General features: G+C 41.5%; 1 protein-coding gene across 7 annotated transcripts in view; it reads right to left on the reverse strand.

Moving 5' to 3' along the window:
• myt1lb (myelin transcription factor 1-like, b) overlaps positions 1 to 16,084 on the reverse strand; it is a 112,353-nt gene extending 96,269 nt beyond the window's left edge. For 6 of the 7 annotated variants that reach the window (XM_075448147.1, XM_075448146.1, XM_075448149.1 and 3 more), the window contains exon 1: positions 15,303 to 15,785. The gene's annotated coding sequence lies outside the window, so the exon portion shown is untranslated. The other variant, XM_075448144.1, reaches the window with a different exon arrangement.
• Between the last annotated feature and the right edge of the window lie 135 nt (positions 16,085 to 16,219).

Consider the following 16,219-nt stretch of genomic DNA (forward strand, 5'->3'; position numbering starts at 1 on the left):
CAAGATGAAAGACAACTGCTATCCATTTAGGGAGGAAAGGGTTAACTGGCTACAGAGCTCCTTTTCCAGCAAGCTCACTAATAACCACCAATTATCGAACTGTACATCAGTGTACAAGAGTGGAAAACTAAAAAAAAAATAAAAAAAACCTTCCCTGCGTTAGTCAAGGCTCGTTAGCCCAGAGGTAAATAGCTAGCTTGCAAACTAGTTTCTCATCTAGAATAGTCCAAATGAGGTCCCTAAAGATTTGTAATTCTGCTGTTTGCAAGACGTGATATAGAAACCTCCTGATCAACCTAACAAGCTAAACATGTCGAGTGGCTGTCTGGCAGCCCATCTCATAACCGTCAGCAGACAGAATGACAATATAGACAGCTAGCTAGGGATCTCATTTGAGCCGGCTAATCAGACACTGCCGTGCTTTGTGCTAAGGTGGAGCCCTCCTGAGAGCAAAGCTTGGGAGACAAGGGGAGCGTATCATCTGACTCTGCAAGGGAAGATGCACCCAAACATGGGGGCTGAGGGAGAGGCAGGCAGGCTGTGGGAGCCGCTGCTGTAATTAGGGGCCCTGAGCTTGACGCCCACACGCCTCGAATGAGACGCCATCAATCCATCCATCCCTCCCTCCCCTCTGCAAATAAGCTCCCGGGCGCCTACACTTTCACACATAGGTACACACAAACGCACACAATCTTCAATACATCTTCACTGTATATATGATCAAACACATTAGGAATAAAAAACATTTAACTGTCCATATCACTGAGATTTCGCTCCGATGTCACAGTAAAATATGAAATTAGCATAACATCTTTAACTAAGCTTTATGCGGTGCTGATGCATAGTAGGCTGTAATGACATGTTGGCAACACAAAAACACTCTACAACAATGTCCAAATAAATGTAAGATTTTTTGATAGAACCACGTTTGTGTATTAATAACAAGCCAGTTTGGCTGCCAGTGCACTGAAACTACTTGATAAGTGGTCTGTACCCTTTTATGTCTTAGCTAAGATAAAAGCAATGAAAAAATGTTTCTTTGAGTTTATGAGTTTTGAGTTTCCTTGGGGCAAGAATAATAAGAATCAAGGATTGGTATAACATATACATACTGTTGGCTTAACATACAGTAGCCTACCAACAGCGAGAGGTAAACATGGCTCCGGCAGGTATACTACAAAAAAAACTTAAATTACAGAGAAAAGTCACAAAAAAATGGACTACCAAACAGTAAAGTAGGACTTTAAAGGGTTCAAATAAGTCAACAGTAAGTCAAGTAATGATAAAAACAGAGTTAATCATATTTGATTAATGAAGTCAAAGGGTCATTCTAAAAAAGGCACTAAATAATACATTTCTGCTTAAAGCTAGATCAACAACACTTCTTAAATCTGAGTGGATTACACTTTGTAAGAACTGCAGTTCTTGCAGCTAACTGCCAGCAGAAAGTCAATGAGGAGTTTTGTTGTGGCGTGAATATGACATTTCGTTGCTAGTGCTTCCCTCAGTTGAGGAATTTAAAAAATCCAATAAATTCCAAGTTTGGGTAAAGAGACTGAATGCAAGAATCCTACATTTTACACTTTTTATTTATTTCACCATTCTTCACTGTTTTTCAGGACATAGCAAGTTTTTGTTTGGTCTAGATTTGGTTAGGTTTAAGCTAAAAATGACTGGGTCAAATTTTGTTTTGGATGACACGATGTTACCTAAAAACAACAATAAAAGCCAATTTCTACTCTCCTCTGAATTAATGAATGTCTGTACACCTTGATAACCAAGTAGGTTGGTATGACAGACACATGAAGAGCAAGTCATTTCATACATTTCTCTGAGACCAGGCTGTCAGAGGACCACATTTATAGTCACGATGAGGGGGCCGTGTTACAGGAATGGAAGACTAGCAGGATATATCACCCAACAAAGAAGGAGCGAATAAGAATAGACATTCATATGTCATCTTTCTGATATCCTTACAAATTAGTGCTCAGCCTCAGGTGAACCTTGTAACTTGATATGATGGTACGATGACTGAGCTACACGCAACACGGTTTACTTGGTGGAGCTTTCATACAGAACAGGCACAACATAAAAAGATTTGCCAACATATTTTTCACTATAGATCAAAATAGAAACCAAAAATTCTGTTCCAAGCGCTATGGTTAAAAAAAAAAGAAAAAAAAAAAGCTTGCTATCTCAACTGCAGAGCCTGTCTCCCCATCTCCCCTGGTCCATGAGAGCAGAACACACTGGAGCGCTGGCTTTTGACCACGGAAATTTTAATCAGTCTTTTTCACACTTCATTGGGAATTCATCGCCGCCTTCCCCCTTCAAACATTGTTTGGGAGAGTTATCAGCAGCAGGCAGCATATCCGGTAATTATACATGCAAGGTAACGCTGGGAGCTGGGCTGAATATTTCAGCCAAATGCATGTGCTGCTGAGAGCGCTGGAGGGTACAGCTGCTTCATAATGCTGGGTCTACAGCGGCCATGATTGAAGAATGGTGTCTTTCTGGAGCCACATCCAGAAAGCAGTCCTGTGCTGGAAATGTTGTGAAGTGGGCTGAAACATTAAGTTCAAAGAAACTTGATTTGCAATACAATGAGAGTTGTATCAGAGAGGCAAAGGTGTTATTCGTTAATGCAAATCCATGCCATGAATTAAAGCAGATTGCTGTGTTACAGATACCAGCACATAGCAGATGGAGAGTGTGAGTGTTTCAACACAGTATATATTTGAAAGTGTTGCAGAGGCACGGTGCACACACTACTAGTGACTAGATCGCTAAAAAAATTTGATGGTTCAACGTGATTGTTTACTGTGTGAGTAAGAGGCCAGCTGTTAATATGTTCTGAACACACAGCCAAAGAAAAACACACACACGCACATATGCAGACACACAACGAAACCACCAGTCAGACACTAGTGGGTCCTCTGGGGAAGATGGCAGCGGAGGCACAACAGTGACTCATCCAAACGGTCACGGAACACACAAACACACACATCCTCCGTGGCAGCCAGGCTGTCAGATAGCATCACCACCGCGCCTATGGAGCACTGTTGACAGGTGTGGCCCGCCAGTCACGCACACACACACCAGCCAGCCACGTCCTCCAACCCCTCGCCTGACAGGAAGCCACATGTGATAATGCACCCCATTCTGAGACCGTGTGTGCGTGTTTGACAAAGTGAGAGGCTGTATATTCTGTCAAAGTGCATGCATGTGTCTGTGCTGTCTATATACATGCTTGTTTCTGTGTTTTTGTACATGCGTGTAACAGTCTGTATGTATACGGCATGTCAAGGCCAATCAGTGCAGAGTATATGGACATGCTACTGCAGCTGTGAATACAGTGCAGAGAGGCATTGAGACAGCTCAAGCATTGCAGTAAGATCAATAGAATAATTCAGACCCTGACTAATTCTCTTTCTACAGTGTGTGGGTTGTAAAGTACAGAGCCATAGGTGTCGGTTTATGTATTTTTCTTATTAGAAATGGTATTTTTGCTCTGAGAGGAGGCACCTACATTGAAGTCTGTGCATGTATAGATATATCTTTGTTGCACGTATAAAGCAGGCGTGTCTGCATTGTGATATTGTAACTTGCAGCAAAGCAGCACATACAACCCCGGGCACACAACCAGCAGACCTGTGCTATCCACACATTGTGAAAGTCTGAATGAGGTTGCTACCTGTATCACTACTTATTGCTCATCCTAATTAGAAGTCCATATGTTTGGAGTGAGCAACAATAGTGCATAAATACACACAAAGGTCTACGCAATGCATTCAAACGCATGAACAGATGGACAAAACGCACACATGCAAGCTTCCAAACACAAACAAAAGCCACCCACACCAGGGCGCTTTAAATGCACGTCAGTCAGGATACCAACACACACACACACACACACACACACACACACCCACAGACATACAACCTACTCTCTTGCCTCTAAGCAGTCTAGTCCAGTTACTACAAAGCCCACCAAGAGCTCTTTGCAGATCAAATAATCATGCCTTCCATCTGTTTCCATTTCTCTACATTAGCTCGGCAAAGGCGACATACAGACCCCGTTAAGAAGCACCGCAGCCATGGGTAAAATAATGATTCCTCTCTCAACCCCCTACTCCTCATTATCTCCAGCTGAAGATAATTCAATGACGGGGAGTAGGTATGGGCCAACTGCATATTCGGTTCTTATAGTATTCTGTAATGTCATCTTGCTGTGATATCATGAAGGGCTCACCCTGAAATAGGCTCCAAACAGCATTTGAGCATTTATTTTGAATTGGGAAATCTACTTCAGGTCATTGTACAGGCTCTGTCTCAAATATGTTTCCTGGAATCATTTAGGGACCTCTTTTATTTAAGCTTGCCCCCATCACAGTGTAAGGGTGGCAAGGTGTTTACTCCTGACTATGCAAAGACTGTATATTATTTTAATTCAGCATGTTCAGAAATGAGGAATGACTTAACAGATTAAACGCTAAAACTGTGGGACAAAAATGAGTAGGTGAAAATGATGTTTTCACCATCTTCCGCATACAATGAGGTGGGAAGCCGAGATTCAGCCTGTGAGAGTATGTGCCGTCTCGCCTTTGAGCTTAGTCGGGGGGGGAATGTTTGGTTTCTGTTATGCAAGATGGAAATGAGTTTGCCACGCTCTGCTGTAGCCAAGCTATTTTGGAACGACTAGCATCGGAAAACGCTGGGCCGAGCAGGAAAATTAGGTCACATACACGGGGCAGGGCAGTGCCTTCTTTCGGGGGCGTGAGCGGCAGTGGGGGCTAAGACTAAAGAAGTAAAACGTGTAGCACTATTTATTCAGGGCAGAGGGTACACAGATTTGAGTAAAACGAACAAGATGCTGGAGCTCACAGAAGCAAAGCAAAGAAGTGTTTCAACAGAGACCTGGCAATGACCTGAATACATTGAGGGAATAGAAGGGAGGAGAGGATCCGGCTCTGAGTGCACCGCTACAAATTTCTCCTGCATTTTGCAGCAGATCACACTAGACTAAGACTTTTTTGTCCGTATACAGAGAGCGATGCCGACACAGAGAGCCTGATTTGTTATGCATGGGACTGTGTGGCACAATTGGAGAGGGAGAATGAGAAACGATGGCATCCTGCTTGTTAACACTAAATATGTGATCCATCCCCCTCGTTAACCACTGGACTGAGATGAAGAAGAGAAGACAAAACTTGCATCGACATCCCCCTCCTGTCCTTCACAGTTATATTTGAACTAATCATCCACAAGGACAGAGAAAATCCTGTTACAGAGAGCAGGATAACAATGAAACAGAGATGCGCTGCAGTTACAGCCAGAGCGAAAGGATAGACAGGGAGAGCAGAGAGGGAGACAGAAAGGCGAAGGAGTGAGTGCGCTGGGACAGAAAAGAGAAAGACAAGCTGTGATAAAGGAAGTGACAAAGGTAGTAGAGGACGTGGCGTGTACATGAGGAGAGACGGATCAACTGTTACTGTGCGTGTTGGGTGAAGTCAGTCAGAAGATCCAGAGGTGCGTTGTCAGCACTTTCAAGGGACCCCGTCCGAGAAGGCCTGCAGGGGCAGGTGGATCTGCCCTAGTTTGAGATCTGGCACACCTCAAATTTTGATGTAGAGGAGTCATGCACACACAGCATGTAAACAGTCCCACAAGATTTGAGGTATATGCTGACCTTTTATCTTTAATGATCTTTTGAAAACAAAAAACTACTTCCATTTTTGGGAATAATAAAGTTATTCAATTTAGTTCAATCACACCTACCAGAGATAAAGTATGAACATTTAGTAGTCCTTTAGAACGCTGTTATACATGTTCACAGGGGAACTTGGAAGAAAATAATTTATTAGAAGATTAAAATTAGGCTTTTTAGGACCCTATTGTTGGACACTTTACTCATTTGAGGAAAATTAAACTGGAATGCTCCCTGAAGTTGGATTAACGACCCAGAAAAATTTGTGAAAACCTAAACTAGTCCCAATTTTACAATCCAACATGGCAGCCCTGCACAGGAGAAGCTGTGATAGCTGCAGTAATAGACCATTTCTTTGTTTTTCCATCAACCTGTATCAAACCAAATTAGTCACACATAGTAATATCAAACCTCTATTAGCAAACACAAATCCACAATGTTTGAATGTTCAAAATAAAGTGTGATGCTTTGTTATCAGCTTGTATTTCTAAAACAATTCGGTCTCATGGCAAAACGCAGAATAGTCATGGAAACTAAATATATTAATTCACGATGATCTCCGTTTGTTTTTTTATGTGCAACTTGACAAAAGAAAATAACTATACAGGAACACAGTGTCATGAAATAGTCATGAAACTACTATTGGATCACAATTAACAGGCAATGAAGTCCCCATTTAGACATTGCAGGGATCACATATTGCACCTACACGACTGTAAAACTGAATAGCAGAGTTAAGTTCCAGCTGAGCGCTGATGTTTCACTACTTGTTTATGGTTAGGAAAACATCATGGCTTGCAGTAAAGCAGACTGTAATAACGTATGAAAATGTTTTTGGCCTGGATTGCTGAGCCAAGTCTCATCCTACTGGTACACTGTAGTGTTTTGTGTTTTTGTGAATACTTCACATTTTGCCATGAGACGGAGCTGGCTTGTAAGAGCCAGTCCGGTGAGTGAGCGCAACAATAACCAAATCCTACTTTTCCTCCTAAGTCAATGCTGGAACAACTCAGGTTTGACATCATTCCCAGCTCTGACTTCAGAGGCTAAAGGAATGCAACATTGCTGTTGTTTTCATTTGAACTTTTACCTCCACTCCTGTCTCCCATATACCACCACTAAAAAAGTTAAAAACAACCATTATCTGGATGAAGCTTAATGAGACAACTACACACATATATTTTGGCACCAGGTGGATGTGCACTTGCTCCTTTTATTTTTTCTACATAGAGGACAACAGATCAGTAGATCAGCATCTACCGGGAGAAGTAAAGAAGGGGTGGCCATGGCAAAGGAAAGAGTGTTCATCCATCAGTCTGAATGTCAGCATTCAATCCCCAGCTTCCCTAGTCCAAACGTCAAAACTACCCATGGGCAAGACACTAAACACCACTTTGCCCTTGATGCGACTATAAATGTAGGAAGGCGGTGCGAGCGAACAAAAAAACAAAGTCAGTGTTGGAGTTCATGTTGTCACAACAAATGCCATCAGCTTCTGTGAAACCCGTGCACAGCCTCTGATGCAGCTCCAACTGTTTGCTGGTCCAAAGCAAAGAACTGTTTTCAGCAGAGGCTGGGGGTGGAGTTATACAAGTTTAGAGTCAAGCGTACTTAATCCAACAAAGAACAATGAAAAAACTGAGCTTTAACATGGGTGTGACATGAGCTGGGTGTTCCTCTTATTTTCCTGCTGTTTAATTTGTGAACGCTGCTCAAAACGAGTGGAATTCACAGTCATCGTTTTGGTGAGTGTCGGGTGCTTACAGATTTGATCGAAACAGCGTATAAAAATCCCAATTGCAGAGCTGTGCAAAAATACAGTGAAGCATGAGCACTCACAAGCACCAACTGTTGTTTAAAACAACTTTAATAACCAGGAGCGGTGATATTAAGACACGATTTGCTTTGATCTGTGAACTGGCTCTGGCAACAGCCTTGAACCAGCACAGAAACCACCGAAGTATAACACACTTGTAACACCACTGTCCAATATGAACAAAAAGTTGAGCTCATTAACACGATGGAACACATGACTGTCGAGCTTCAAGTGTAATTACCAGCATACACGAAAAGATGGACATGAACTCCATGTTGTCTGTATCTATAAACTCTGCATATACATCTGTACATAAGATCTAATTGGATATGGCTCTATTTTGTACAGTGTACTCATTAATTTAATAGTAATCTTTTGTTAATGTTAACTGCCTGTTAATGTAAAAGATGATATAAAAGAAGTGTCATTAATACCAATCAGCAGATTTACTGTTTTCAAGAGACTAAACTTTAAATATGTACCGTAAAAGTATACCTTCTGTTATATCTAAAATACTTCAAGTCTAACTCTGTGTCTTGTGGCAACAGAAAACTATTTTTTCTGATGACAAACACTGATTGTATTGTCTCGGCTTTATGTGATGGATTTACAGACCTGCCTCTGTGACCCCACAACAAAGCTCCAAAAAGCTGCACTCCAAAACAAAGTGATTGATTCAACTGAAATTCATACACACAAACCTTATTATCAAAACTAAAATAGCTCTTACAATTCAAAGAACAACGTTCCACCATCCTGCACAATGGAGCCAAATCAAAAGTGCTTGTTTGACACAATCCTGTTTGCCTCAGAGTTTGATTTTCTAAGCTAGTCAAAGCTAGACATAAGCACTAAGTGGGGAAAATTGAATCTAAATCATTGTTGCCCAAACAAAAGCTGTATGTTCACGAAACAAAGCTATTGATCTGGGCTGTGGAAGTCGGCGTGTGTGTCAATATTTATGCATCTATGTCTGTTCATGTTCAAACTGCTGCAAGCCTCAACTTGCATATTTGCATGAATGTGTGCAAATACGCCTGCCCCCCCATCTGCACATTTGGTGTTGCATGTGTGTGTCTGTGTGCATTCAATGCGCCATCAGTCCTAAAGAGGGGCTGTCCTGCTGTCATGCAATGACACCTCTCATTTGCTGCTGTCCCGTGAAGCGAAGCTGAAGGCAGAGGTCAGGCCACCCTCACAGAGATGCAACGACTCAGAGCACATCATGTCTTCCTGCCTCCCGACGTGGCAGCACTCGCACACACAGTCATGCATAAAACAATCACAAATTCATTAATTTGCATACACACAAGTGCATGCTTGCTCAAGCTCCACAAATCAGCCGCATTGATTTGAATTTTCAATTAACTGCACTACTTTCAGAGGAGCCATAAACACATTTAAAAAACTCAAAACTGAAAATAGTATGATCGTATCAAACTGTCTTCAGCGTTGGGTCCAGATTGAGACGATTACAGGTTAACATAATGCCCTCTTCAGTTATAGATTTACATTCATTCTGTTTTTAAAATCAAAGCCCCCACAGGGGAACCAAGCTGACAGCTGCATATGAAGAGCCCTGTAATATTCCTGCTCTATGCAACACTACATTCAATAATCAACTCCTGTCTGAACACCTTTACCCCTTCTCCCCCCAAACTCCTGCAGGCTGTCCGTTCGCTTCGACCGGTGTCACATGCCGTCATCAATTACCCATTAGACAGAGTAATATTCAGCCAATATTGCCCGCGTGTGACCGGGAGATTTTAGAGTGATCAAAACCGACAAATCTGATTTACAGCACTCGCATAAATAAAGAGACTGTGCCCTCCCTGATTGCCCTGTTGAATAATGGATGTCTGTTTGGTAATAATTTTCCAATATCACACCACTTTCATATAGACTGGCCTAGTCCTCTTTTTTAATTCCAATTTTGTCTCTTTCATTCTTTGCTTCATTACATCGTACACTGTGGCTGATCTCTGCATCTTTGACCCAAAGAATTCAGGTTCCCATTCTACTTTCAGTGATGTAGATAGCATCATTAGTGAGGAGGCGGGTGTTGTTATCACTGCTACTTTTCTGACTCATGTTATCATTCTTCACAGAAACAAAAGGTCGGAAGGTGAAGTGATGAAATTGTAAAAGTTGCTTTCGTTAGTCCAAACTCTGACTATTTAATGCTAATATCCTGGTTCCCATCACAGCATTTTAAGGAATTATAAAAGAATATCCATGGCATGTGTTTAAAAAAAAATTCTGCATGACTTTAAAATGTAATAATACTTCCCTGCTGGAGTAGGACAAAAACTATCATAAAAATGCACTGACGATTGTCATGTTAATCATGAAATTGTCAGTTTAATCGTCCATTTCTCCTTATATTATGCCACCACTATGACTGCATTAGCCTAAAAGGAGCTGTGAGGAAGAAAGTTGGATATATCTATATTTTTTAGATTTGGTATAAGCACATTTAAATACCACTTTTTGCTGCAAGTCTAATGACTGGTTAAAGATCAAAATGTATCCACAGTGGCGTTCTGGTGTCATATCACTGAATCTTTATATCAGAGAACATGTGGAAATGGCATTAACTCTATTCATTCAAACAGATTATGTGAGGGTGAATGATTACACACAAATGAGAACAGCGATTAGATGATATGCAACATCTGTGACAGTCCGAGTATAAATGGTTATACAGCATGATGAATGCTGTCTCACTAAGCAAGCAAGAATTTGAATTTTATTAATTACTTCCTCCCATTGTATACCATTTGCTTTAAGCAAATTAAATATACTACTACAACTAATTGTGATCATGTGACAACAACACAAGCAGACTCAAGTTCAGTGCTCTGATGATATCACAGCAGTACTCTGAGCAGCTCCTCCTGAGCTCTTTGTAATTTTCTTCAAGGCACAGTTGTGCCGCTAATGGGAAAAGGCCAAACCAGGTTATGGAAATCTTTATTTACAGCTAGCTGCCAGGCTGTGTGAAGTAGGTCACAGCAGCTCCTGAAATGGAACGAACCTCACTCACACCGTTTAATACATTTCTTTTGAATGAGTGCTACCTCACAATGGCTCTCTGTTTTCAGTTGGAGCATCTTGACTGTGCTGTTGAAAAATGCGTCCGCATCCTGTGGGGGAACACCTGTTTTTTACCAAACAACACAGCCTCTGTCTGGGATGCCATCTAATGTCCAACCATGAAAAGATCCAGAGCTGCAGACTTGTAATAATCAGGAAGCCGCCATACATCAAACAATCTCATTGGCCTACGGATCAGGCAGGTTAATATAAAGCTACTATAGCCTAGTCAGGCACTTTATGCTCATCATCGTACACTCAGACATTTGCAACTTACACAATATGTCAGACAGTTCAAGATAGGTGTGTAGCCAGTGAAGTCCCCTGCGGTGATGGATGCCTGTGGGAGGCTGTTATGCCACAAGGTGAAAATGTCCATTAATCAGCCCCACTTCCTCCGCTGCCTTGGCTTTCCCATTACCAGCGCACTCCAAGCAGCCTGATTGGTTTTTAATTGGCCTGCCCGCCAGGAGATAGATCACGTTTTCCCTGAGGAAAAGCATGAATGTGTCTGTGTGTGTGTATGTATGTGCGTGTGTGTGTGTGTGTGTGTGTGTGTGTGTGTGTGTGTGTGTGTGTATGTGCGTGGTGGGGGGCACCTGTGATGTCTCCGAAGGAATACCTGCAATGAAAGTCTATCTATTCTGTATTTGTTTTTGTATTTTACTGTGGGGAAAATAAACCTGTCAACTATGTTATTACTTTTTCCATACAAAAAAAGCATATTTCTTTTCTTTTTTTTTTATTGAATTTTAACTATGCTATCACATCTGCCAATTATGAGGTAATAGTACAACCACATAATTCCACAGATTAAATTTTAAAACCTGAAAACATGTAAACCCCACCCTTGATGCAAATCGACAAACACATTCCCATCTCATTGATGTTGTATGTATTTAAAGACCCTGAGAGTTCATGTTATGGCAAAGATCTAATTCTTCCCCATCAACCCATCGTTCTCAGAATCAAGGCTGTTTGCTGTTCCCACAGTTTCCAGGTTAACTGGGAGGTAGAGTTTTAAGCTTTTTTGTGAGTGCAAATTGCTGACAACCTCTCTGCTTATAAGACAAAGCTAAAGTCATACCTTTCTGAAAGCGCTTGTATCTAATCGACTGACCATTTTGAGTGTTGCTGTTTTTAAATGCCCATTCTGTGTTTTATTGACTTCTACCATTTCTATTTTTTTTACTTTTTGATTTTATTGGCATTTTAAAAATATGTACGACTAATTTCTTCATAAGATTTCTTTTTTACATAGTTGCATTCAAAACCTTGCTTTGCTCTGAAAAGCCCTTTGACTTACTTTATAAAAAGCTGAGTTGAGATTTTAAAAAAAACAAAACAACTATTTTATCTCCAGTTACTTGGCTGTGCATGAGAGGAGTTAAATTATTCATAATTTGATGGAGAGATTATTTGTGACTGTAATTTTTGTAATTATTTGATTTTAAGTTGTAAAATGCGTAATTTTTTTAAACCCTTTTCCTTTCATCTCTGTCAGAATTAAAGAAACTTAGTTGTGTAAAACAATAGTAATTTTTCAGAAGCTGCAACAAATCATGAATTTGGACTGATGGATAAAATAATAATTAATAGTGTGAAGCTAGGAGCAGTAGGAATGCTTGTGTGAAGGACACAGGAGCAGCTACATCTTACACTGAGTAGATGTCAGTATTGACAATGTGTCTGTTCAAATAGATCATTCCCCTCTGCACCCCAACCTGACCATGTCACTGAGACTGATTGGAAGATCACATTGATTCCCTTCAGTATCTTCACAAACACTCACAAAGACACAAATTCACGATGCAGCTGCAGGCTCATGCTTCTAGCTGTTGTATAAGTTAATAAAGAAAATAAAAAATATATATATTTGTGATGGCAGTTTAAGCTAAATCTATGATCTCAAATCCAGTACAGGCTGTGTTAGCTGGCTATCCTGTAAGCATTTCTTGGCCCTCACTAAAGGGATTCAGGGTCATCTGCTATGTACTCGGGGGGAGGCTGAGCAGAAAGTAGCACAACTGGGAGCCGCATCCAGTTCAACACTTATTCTGAGAGATTGGTCGTAGCTTCTTAGTGTGTTTACGGATGTTATTCCAAACTAAAACATCTTCACCTGCTGGATGGTTTACAGTTTTTGTATTACAAAAAATTTAAAAAAGGCAATGAAGTGCTTTATGTCCACATTTCTTTGTCGTGTACCCTCTCTGATATCAGTTGCTGCTACTTCCTTAAATGCAAGCACACAAATCCTGACAAAGAGGGCATTTGAGGCTCATGCTCGTCTCAGCCAATGCACTTAACCCCAGCGAAATGGATGATGTCGTGATCTCTCACTGGCTTTCCACTCGATTCTTTATTTTGTTTGAATTCATCTAGAAATGTTCAGTTAAGAACAACATCATCTATTTTTGCCTTGACAATGTCAAAAGTAATGCAAATTTAAAGAAACACATATTTGCAGTAAATATGCTTTTAAATATAAAGTAAAAGAAAAATAGCACATATTTGGATACATCATTTACATGATTGGTGACCAACACAGACTTTGTAGCATGAACACAAAATCCTGCGATATGGTACACAATCATACTATTAACATGGCATAATAATGTGGGATACAGCCATTAAACATGGAGGCTAATATTAGCACGCGGCTGCCCCTCACCTCCTGACCCACCCATCATGAAGGGGATCCCCAGGAGGCTTTTTGCGCCTCATTCATTAGACTGCCGAAGAATAAGGGACATGCAGCATCTCCCAGGCGATGCTGGATTAAAGATCCAAACCCATTCATCATCTAAACTCTGCATCTCTAAACAAGCATGATTTGGAAATAGCTGCAGTTTGATATGTTTTGTTACATTATGATACTGTATTTCAATTTAAAGAAGGTAAATCTTAACGATTTACAATAACAATTCAACACAAAGAAGATGTCTGAGCTTGGATACAGAGGGAAGCTAACCGCACATTACAGTAAACATGTACAGTGCATCTTATGACCTTACAGTCCATATTCAGCAATCCCATCAACACCCAATTTCCTCTCGCCTCCAGCTCTGACTAGACTGTTGTGATTAAGAGGGGCTGGGTCCTTCTGCTCTCGTTCCCCGGTGAGAGAGATGAGAGGAACGATGGGAGGGAGGAGGAAGAGAAAGAGGCGGGGGTTCCCACAACGTTGGTCTCAGTAAGACCCAGGTAGTGTGCTTTCCCTCTATAATTTAATCACATTCAGCCGTCTCCCTGTCCTCGGCTCGCTCAGCAAAGCACATCAAGCACCGCGGTGGCGCACACACGCACGCACACACACAGCACATCAACACAAGTCTCCTCTAACAAGCAAGACATCTCCTTCCTCTTGCAGCTTAAGGAACATCCCGGAGAACACGGCTTCTCCTCGTAGCCTACCAAGGAGCTTGTCTCAATCGCTTTGACACAGCCTCCACATACAGATGCAGGGGACTCAAGGAAACTTAAAAACAGAGTAGCCATTCTTACTGAGTGACACGAACTGTGGTGAAACAATAAAATTGGAAATGCAAAAGGACGGAAAGGCTGTTTTCACCACAGTTTAAATCTGTAAGCAGCAACTTGTGAATAAAATGGACTCTGTGTAATAAAAACTTCGCCTGCACCTACATGAGGAAGGTTAATTTAAACTGATAAGAGAAAATCTAAGATCTAATACAATACAGTTACGGTTCCTCACAGTATCCCCCAGATGTGATCAAACAATGTCTCCATCATTTGTTGACATGAGAAACATTTATTCTGACACATTCTTGGCGACGGAGAGAAGTACACTTTGTCTCTGAGCTTTGTTTTTCTTGACAGAATGAAGCATGTTGTGGTGCATCTGCCTTCTGTTGTGTGTATACCACAGTAAATGCCACCCACGGGAGCAACAAGGCACACACACAACGACATCTACTTTCTTTTTTCTTTCATGCAAAATAGAAAAATGCTTTTTGTAGAATGAAGGAAAGAGCGAAGGGACTGGTGCGCATGAGTGACCGTAAGAACGCAACTCAACCAGAGAGTTAGCGTATTTGAAGTTGAAACTCTACTCCAACTTTAAATTCTCTCTTTCCTCTCCTATAGTCTCTTCTGTTTTTATTTCCACTGCTTCTTGTTTTTCTCTTGCACAGAAAACAGAAAACCTTGCACAGAGAGACTGATTTTACCAATAATGAAAGTATAATTATAATAATAATAAAAGTACTTAGAAAAGGGCAACCTTTTAAAAATTAAACCTTGCCATTTGAGAACTTGAATGTAGATTCTTCTGTAGCTTTACAAAAGTAGGGTGATAACAATAAAGCTCAAGTTTGCAGTGCAGCATTACACACTGTAGAAGGACATAACTTCTAGAACAAACTTTTAAATGAGAACTATTAGAAAATACGAATTCATTAAAGAAGGACAAGTGTATTTCTAATTCCTAAGAAGAGAAAACATCAACTATTTTCAAAAGCAGTGCAGCATAAATGTGACATTAGCCCGCCCAGAACAACATGATTAAAACAGAAATAAACTAAGCCAGCTAATTCTTTCCAATGTCTAACAATAGAAGGACAAACACTGTGGAGAATTCAGAATCAAGTTTTGTAAATCAGTCTCAATCAGCAAAACAGCAAGGACACAGGATGCAATAAACAGGCACAAGTTACCTACCAACTGCAGTCGTCTCTTCAAACTTTCCCTCCTGCCGTCCACAATGCGCTTCCTCTCCTATTGTCAGTGTTTCAGTCTAATTTTTTCCCCAATTCCCTCACTGAGTTCACTGCAAAGTTCTGCTCTCCTCCTGCATGCAAATCATCTTTACGACTTGAGAGATGACTGAGAGAAGGAAGCAGAGCGAAGGCAGAGAGGATGACAGAGGGGTGGAGGAGCAGAGATAATGGTTAGAAGGCAGACGACCAATGGGCCGGGAGCCTAATGGAAAAAAAGAGAATCAGGACACACCAATGAGGCGCAGCCTGGAGAGAGAGAGAGAGAGAGAGGAGCAGGGATGGCGAGAGCGCAGTCAGGAGGAGACGGCGTAACGCAGACCGAGAGAGGGATGAGCAGAGGAGGAGGAGAGAGGCGAGAATCCCAGGCGAGATGGAGAGACTGCAGATCAGAGAGAACAAAAAGAAAGAAAGGCTTGCAGAAAGAGAGAGGAAGCTGACTTACCCGGGTACTGCCAGTGGCATCCTTCACACACCGCCTCGCAGACTCCACACACACACGCACGCACACAGCGATAGAGGCGCACGCCGTGCTGCTGCTGAGACTAACCAGTAGCAAAAACAACAAAGAGGAGAGGACTGCCAAAGCCGACTGGTATACCCTAAAGCAGCTGTGTGTGTGTGTGTGTGTGTGTGCGTGTCAGGGAGGAAGGATGGGAGTGTGTATGAGCATGTGTTTGTGCTGGGAGGAGAGACAGTTGAATGAAGCTGTTCTTAGTCCTACAAGCTGATCTGCTTCCCTCCTCTATCTGGCTCTGCATGTATGTCCTCCAACACTCAGTATGTTCTCCCTCCCGCCCCTGCTCTCCCTCTGCCTGCTAATGTGCCCTCCCTTCCCCATCTCCCTCTTATACATTTATT

The sequence above is a fragment of the Odontesthes bonariensis genome, chromosome 17 (genome assembly GCF_027942865.1).
Source record: "Odontesthes bonariensis isolate fOdoBon6 chromosome 17, fOdoBon6.hap1, whole genome shotgun sequence".
NCBI classification, from domain to species: Eukaryota; Metazoa; Chordata; class Actinopteri; order Atheriniformes; family Atherinopsidae; genus Odontesthes; species Odontesthes bonariensis.